Raw genomic sequence first — 8,038 nt, 5'->3', positions numbered from 1 at the left:
GAGCAAGCCACACTATATCCATGTGGTCAACTGACAAAACAGCCTCTCAGCGAAAAACTGTGTAAGTGCTCTAGGAAAATACAGAGCTGGAAAGCAAACTCTCTGTCAGTTGGGTCGTAACGCCAGGAGGGGGATACAATCGTCATACCTCAGTGTGATCAATTTATAAATAACTCAAAACCTAGTTCATATTTCTGATGGAATACGCAATGAAATTTGTAGTCAAAACATCCGAGAAATGAAAGTTGATTGCTGACATAGGTACTTCTGAAACAAACGAGTAATTCGACTCACAATTACATATTATTCACATTTATTTACTCCATTTGGTTGCAGCTGTTCTAATCTATAGTCTTTTTGTAGAAACCAATGTTTCGAATATACTTCAGGTACATTCATGTCGGCAACTTTTGCTATACAAATAATTCCAATGCGATTCACTTTATCACCATCCGGGAGAAATGTTTAACGCCCCCGTTGCCTCCTAATTCTCGCCCTTCTATAAATGTCGTTCCGCTCCACATTCTGGTTCTCTCTATCCGGTATCTGGAGGGTTATATAGAAATTAAATTGTAAACAAAAACCTCACTGAAACATACGGTTAAGTCGGCTTACCTAGTGCATTTACTCCTTCAAATTATTGGCTACCACCGCTGCCATGTCTGGGACCGTTTTCATTTGCCATTTTACAAAGAAACTAACAACTATACTGATGAATTTAGTATTTTTCCCATTCAAATGCACTTGCGTTAACGAACTAAATTATTTGCTGTTTTGGTGATGCGAGAAAAAAAGGATGCACTAGTGACAGCTGGGATGCGCATCGAAAAAGTAGATGCGAGAAGATGTAGAAGATGCATGGGGATGACACAGATGATGAACAGATAGTGCGCTGCGTTTTAATGTTTTAGAAATATGAATGATTTATGATGATGTTCCGAAATCTTAACAAATCTGGATGTGTCGCCCCCCTCGCATTTGATAGCTGTTTTCTTCAATCATCATCCATCATTGAAAAAGCAAAGCTACTTTGTTCAATTTTGTAACATGTCAGCAATTGCGCCATTTGGCAGCAGCTCTAAATGCAGGGGAATGAGGAATGTCGTATTTCCGACGATTGTTTACAATTTATCTGTAATTCGGATACAAAAATGATGTACTACAATAATGTTCAGAAATAACAAAGGAATGATACTACGGTTGAACTTTTATGATTAGGCATGAGGTTAAGAATCTTGTAGAACGAAAACTGCAGAGAAATGTATGTTTTACAGGTACTTTAATGAACAGAAATCAATTTTATGAGGTCAAAACCATCTCTAATCGGCATACAGTTGTAAAGTACTAATAATACGTTCAACTAGTGGTATTTATTTTGATTTTCCTTTTTCCAAATTCTCGTTAGAATTTTTGGAATGTAAAAAATAGTCAAAAAACACAAATTCGAGGCACCTCCTAATCTTCTCCAAATTGGATGAAAATTTGTCTGGTAGTTTGTTTTAGTATTGCAACTAGGACTAGGGGGTGACTCAAGGGGTGGATCACCTGTTCAGTGTACATCGAATGTACATCAAATTGCATCAGATGCATTTTTTCGACATTCCAATCAACTTAGCCCTGATCCGCACCATCGTGTCGTGTTATAGTAACGCATCGTTGTTTGTTGTGAAAGGGTGAAAGTCTAATTTTATTTTCTATTTTATTTATAATCTGCAACTAATTAAATAAAAACTTCATTCATTTCAGATTGTTGAAGAATGGAAAAAATATACTATTTTTGAAATGCATGCATGTTAGATGCCGTTCATAGGTCTTTGAGGCATCAAGTTCCTGATTACAGTGCTGTTTAGAAGCAGGAGTAACCGGAACATCTTTACCGAAAAACTCATAGTTTGTGCCTTACTGGTGATGGATGGAATTCCACATCGAGCTTTTCAATTAAAATCTAAGTGAAAATATAGCAACAATAACTATGTTAATTATTGTTAAGTTTGTTTTATTTCCTTCAATGTGGATAGAGGACAAGTAGGGTACGATAAGCTCTAGAGTCTAGACCCACTTAACACCACAACCAGGGATCCGCAGGCTCCTGGCCATGTAGAAAACTCGCTGAAAAGCAAGTCAACCTTCTGTGGTTGCCCAAGTTAGAAAACATGACATTGATATGAATAGGTATAATCAGATAAATCTTCAATAAACATTGCCTTGAACTTTCCATTTATTTCTATTTAACCTTCTCATAAATGCCAGTAAGTGGCCAACCTATCATTAGGCTGGCGGGATATAACAGTATTTGATTATCAGGGTCATAAAGCACGTAAAAGAGTCACTTCCGGATGCAGTCCTGCTTATAACAGACATAAAGCTGCGTTTCCCCGTAACTGAACTGCATACTATCCACGAAGAGATTTAACCCGTTTTGATGAAGCTGTTGCCCAAATGCCGATATCCGGTTCTCAATTTACTTTACAGGTATTAAATGTGTTTAGTTCCTCTGGTCAACCGTTTTTGAGTGAGTATGGAAGAATGAGTTTGCACTTTGACAAAAACAACAACGAATTGTTGGAGCAAGCCATGAATTGAAAATTTATTGAGTGTGCATTTACGTGCATTTAAATGCATGAAATTATTCCGATGCATCAGCTGCATCAGGAGTGATCCACCCCTTGGGGTGACTGGTTGAATCCAAGAAATTTTGATTTTTGTGAAACTGTCTAATGTACACTGATATATTGGCTGGTTTGCTACTGACAAGAAAAGGAATCGCCTATTTCGATGCGAGGAAAATTTCTTCCCAGAAATGGTCCAGAAAATCATATTTTTCTGATCGCAGTACGCAGTTAAAAAGAAATGTCATTTCAAATGGGTCTCTCTGTAGGAAATTTCTAAGGAATTTCTTTACTTTCCTTGAGCGAAACAGCATACTTAGCTTAACACAAGGTGCACCAAAATTGTTCACAACGGCATATCCTGTTCCATCTACACTTTTGGATCCATCAGTAGCACATACACTGAATCCATTGTACGATTTTATCATTTCTTCTTTAACTAGGTCATTTGCAGGAAGATCCGTAGATTGTTTCATAGCCACCTGGATGCTGAAGTTAATAGAAAGACGCTTGCTCCTTACGGTAGAGCCAACGAGGGAGCATGGTAGATTTGGAAGGGTATGATTCCATGGAAAGAATTCTCGTAAACGAATAACTGCATCTCTCAGAGGAGATCTCGATGACTCTATGGCGTGTTGTGTTGCAAATTGTCTCTCCTAAGGAGAGAGAGACCAATCCTCTTGGTGACGAACCGCAAGATAGCTACGTCTCGACGAATTTCAAGAAGGGTTAAACCCGCCATGACTTCCAGAGAACCTGTATGTGTAGTTTTAGTTGATCCGAGGCAAATCCGTATGCAGGCATACTGAATGCGGTCCAATGCTAAAGCATCCCTTTTCGGAATGCACCATATTCGAGAATTGGCCGCACGCACGATTTGTAGATTTGGAGCATGGTTTGCGGGTGCGCACACCAGTATTGACCAGCGATACTTCTAAGGAAATTGACATAGGGCAGTGAACGTTGCTTCAGATGTGCTATATGGCGAGACCATGACAGTTTCGATGTTAGGAAGATGCCTAGTAGTTTCATCGACTCTACACAAGGTATTGTTTCTTCTCCGATGCGGCTCTTCCTCCAAGGGTTGTTTTGAGATTGCAGCGTTATGGTACTGCACTTCGGAGACGATATTTCAAGCCCTAGTTTCGATAGGTCATTCATCACACCATTCAATCTAGCTTGTAGATTCGCACTTGTTTCTTCTAGCTGTTTTCCGCGAACTGCAATGATAACGTCGTCAGCATAACCCAATTTGATGGCACAACGAGGGATATTGTTCATCATCCTAGTGATGAAAATGTTGAAGCAAACAAGACTCAATGGCGAACCTTGTGGAAGCCCTTTCCAGGTTGTTCGATAAATTTGTTGATGATCGTTTGTCGTAGCTACAATCACTCTCTCTAGAAATAGCCAGTAAACTGCCTTGATAATGCATTCTTCGATGTCAATCACTCTCTTTTATGTGACCAAGCAATCGATGTCTACGTTGTCGTATGCACTTTTAATGCAACACTACATATCAGCATATGCTCACGATTTTGTAATGCCCGGTAGGATTCCTCAACTATGATGTTGGCTGCATCAATGGTGCCTTTCCCCTTACGAAATCCGCACATTTCGAATGGGAAAAGTTGCATGTTCTCAATCCGTCATTCTACCCTTTCTTTGAGTAGCATTTCATATGTTTTACGAAAGCATGACGCTAAAGCTATTGGACGAATCGATGAAGAAGAATTCACCTGTTGTCCCGGTTTTGGGATAGCTACGATTTGAAACAGGTTCCACTCCCTAACTGTTCCCTCCTTCTCGAATGTTTCATTGTAGATTTTCAGCAAGGCTCGTAATCCAACAAAAGGTAGGTGTGCAATAGCAGAATACGGTACACCATATATGCCTGGAGCCAAATCCTTCTCGGGCTTCATCCCGCATAGAAAAATACAGTTTGTTGTATGTTCAAAACAATAACTATCTTCTATCTGTTAATGTGAATGTACCACAATCAGTTGCTATTCTGTCGAACAATATGAAAACAAAAGTTTCAGACTATAAAGAATGGTTTGATCAAATTATATCAAACAGTAACATTCTTTGATATTGATCCGATATTGTTGAACAATATAAGGATGAAATTCGGCAGAAACTGTGGGTATATAACGTAACCTTTTCTGAAATGGGTTGCCTGTTTAAGTTTGCTGACACACTTACACTGGTACATGTAACAATAATTTAACGTTTTTTAACAGTTCGTCAAACAGTTCGACGCATTAGCGTCTGTGTTTGTTTGAGTCGATGCAACAATTTCATTATTTTTCTGGACACGCATATAAAAATTGACACAAGGATTTTCTGGGTTCCATCAATAGATATCAATACTAATTATTTTTTAATTCTTCCTTCGGCTCTTAGTACCTATTTGACGCAGAAAAGTTAAAAGATTAAAATTTGCATGTATTTTGTACGGTATAAACGAGTTGATTTTTTTTTCTGTGACAGTGTGAACGTACAATATTACTGCAATAGTTCATTTAAGGGTGCAAGTAGTCAAGTTGGTTTTTTGCTCGTAAGTGGAGTAATCCGGCCAAAAATTTTTGCTTCCGTTCCGTCGCGTCGGCCAAAAACATTCGGGACAGAGTCTAGTCCATTGCGTCTGTAAGCTGTCGACAATTCTTCCGCGCTGAAGTCGCCCTGCTGAAAGTCTACGGCTCTACCGAAATCCCCAGTCAAACAGTAGGATTTTTTCCAGCTTTCGAGTAGTCAACTAAGAAGTGATTGAGTTAAATGGAGTATCAACAAATTACCTCCTTTGCTGGAAATGAACAACGACGATACGAGCAGATTGGTTACCATTCGGAACGCAACCTGACCATGGGACCGCCGAATGCAGGATGTAATTGAAGATGAATTTTGTTCATCAGAAAGGAAACCAGTGGAAGTTCTTCCGTATGAAAGACTGCCAGCTGTTACTAATTATGAATGCAATTTGAGGTAAGTGTTTCTTATTGAAAGCAAAGAAAATTTTCTATTTTTTTTATTCACATTCTTTTAGCAGCATCTGTTCCAACACCTCCTGAAAATAGAGCCTATACTGGCTACGGATGTTACGGTTATGGACTTGCAGTGCCATTGGAAAGCGTAGTATGATGAGAAGACTGACGGAATAAATGCAGTCATTTTCTTCGATCAGTTAATGAAAGTATGCATACATACACAACTTAAGTATAAACTTGACCAAGTTCGATTGATTTACTAATCAAAGTAAGTATTGTTATGTGAAAAAAAAATAAATACAATTAAAACATAGACTCAAACACTGCTTTTGTGGATTTATTCTGGAAGGAAAACAGTGAGACAAGAGGTTCGTTTATCTTTTTTCAAAAGCTGTTTTTAATACGTACTTTCTTGTCGCGCTGTTTCTTATTCAATTTCTTCTTAAATTATTGTTTTTATGAGTTATGGTATAAATACAACAGCACCGTACGGTATATGGTTAAATCAAATATAAAACACCATAAATCAACAATTTCCAATACACTGTTTAATTTTGTTTTTGTTTATTGTTATACTGTACCTAAATTGTTTTCTTTACAGTTTATTGAACGAAACCATGGATAGTATAACAATCATTTGGCAGACTGTAAACGACAAATTTTGTTCGAGAAAATCGACGATTTTTTATGGTTACATAACTTAACCGCCCATTCCCCACATTGTAATTTACCCAATAGGGTCCTAAAGCCCTGTCCCAATTTTAGTGCCAAACGCTTAAGTTTAGGCCAAAAACACATGTTTACTCAATTTTCTAATGTTTTCCGTTGGTTTAAGCCCAAAATATTTTTTTTAGATTTTGTCACATCCTTTGGCTTAAACTCAAATTTTGGGTGTATTTTGTTTTCCGTGTCCCTTACGAAATGTCAGATAGGAACAACCCCAGTGGTCGAGCTAAAACCCCTGTGGTGTTTTTGTCGACTAAGCGAACGTCAAACATGATCAAAAGTGTCAAGGTTCATTAATGGACCAATTTTTTAAATTAAAGTTTAAACATGATATAGCCATTATGTGAGCGGGAAAAATTGCTAAAGTAGTTGCAGTAACATGCTTTTTCGTGTTATTAAATAAAAACAAGATTTCATTAAAAATTTTAGGACCCAATTACTATTTGCAAAACGGTCAAACCCGTTTCAGGTAGGGTGAGCTTATTGTTAATTTCCATGTTATATGAAATTGTTACGGTATTGTCGCAAACGGTTGTGAATAATACGGGAAACAGTACAGATATGGTTCACAAGTATGCGGGATGACAGACTGTAGATCACACATTGAGAAAAAGTTGTCCTCAATATGATCCTCACAAGTGCAATCTGAAAACTGCATGGGAATATTCGGCATACTCGTAGGGGCTAATTTTTCCAGCTAATTTTCCAAAACAGGTTGGGGTATATACACCCTGGGGTATATACACTGGAGCGCGTCCTTTGTATCGACGTGCCATCTTCCACAGCGTGTTGTTTGAAGTAGTGCCATCAAGTCCGTCACAGAAATTTCGCCAGCTGGCAGTTTTCTTTTCCTTAATCATCTTCCTAAACCTTAGCTCTGCCGCATTATAATCGTCATTAGCGTGTTGTGTGTTAAGTAAGGTTAAGTAAATTGAAAACGTTTTTTTTTCTCTTATGAGCAGGTGAAATCAACTCACCTGTAAAAAATCTGAACTGCTACGGCAAATGGAATGTAATATGTTGTTAACAAAATGTTAATAAAATCCTCAATTTGTTTTACCAAATTAGGATAATGGTGTTGTCTAATAACACAGAACACCTAGGGGTTTATTCACAAATTTCATAACGCTCAAAATGGCCATTTTTGACACCCACCCACCCCCTCGTAACACTTTTTGTATGAATATTTCATAAATTTTGTATGAGCCGTAACATCGCGAAGACACCCACCCACCCCCTTTAGCGTTATGACATTTGTGAATGGGCCCTAGATATAAGAAATGAATGTAATGTTTGGAATGATACTAATGAAGAAATTAAAAAAAAAAAGTGTTTTGCAGATGATACGCATAGTAATCCATATATAATTTATGCAACAAGGATTCAGTAGAATTAATATGAAATTTCTAATGAATTAGCCTGTTAGATTTATTTCAGTGTGGTGACAGGTTCCCATGACTTTTGGGAGCTCGCAATCTAAAGCCAGCTGTCTCCTCTCTCTCAGATTTTTATCATAGGCCAGGGGAAGTGGTTCACTTAGAGTGAATTGATAGCAGAGAAAAGGTAGATTTTGTATGAAAATTGACAGGAAAATGAATGACAAGTTCATCTACTTCTCCTGGCCTATAGTCCATTTTACGAGACGTTTTTGAACAGTTGATCGCTTATTTTATGAATGAAATTTTGACAGTAGGCGGTGTCGTAACGTGTGAAAGT

Source organism: Aedes aegypti, chromosome 2 (assembly GCF_002204515.2).
Source record: "Aedes aegypti strain LVP_AGWG chromosome 2, AaegL5.0 Primary Assembly, whole genome shotgun sequence".
NCBI classification, from domain to species: domain Eukaryota; kingdom Metazoa; phylum Arthropoda; class Insecta; order Diptera; family Culicidae; genus Aedes; species Aedes aegypti.
Note: the sequence above shows the minus strand (reverse complement) of the source record.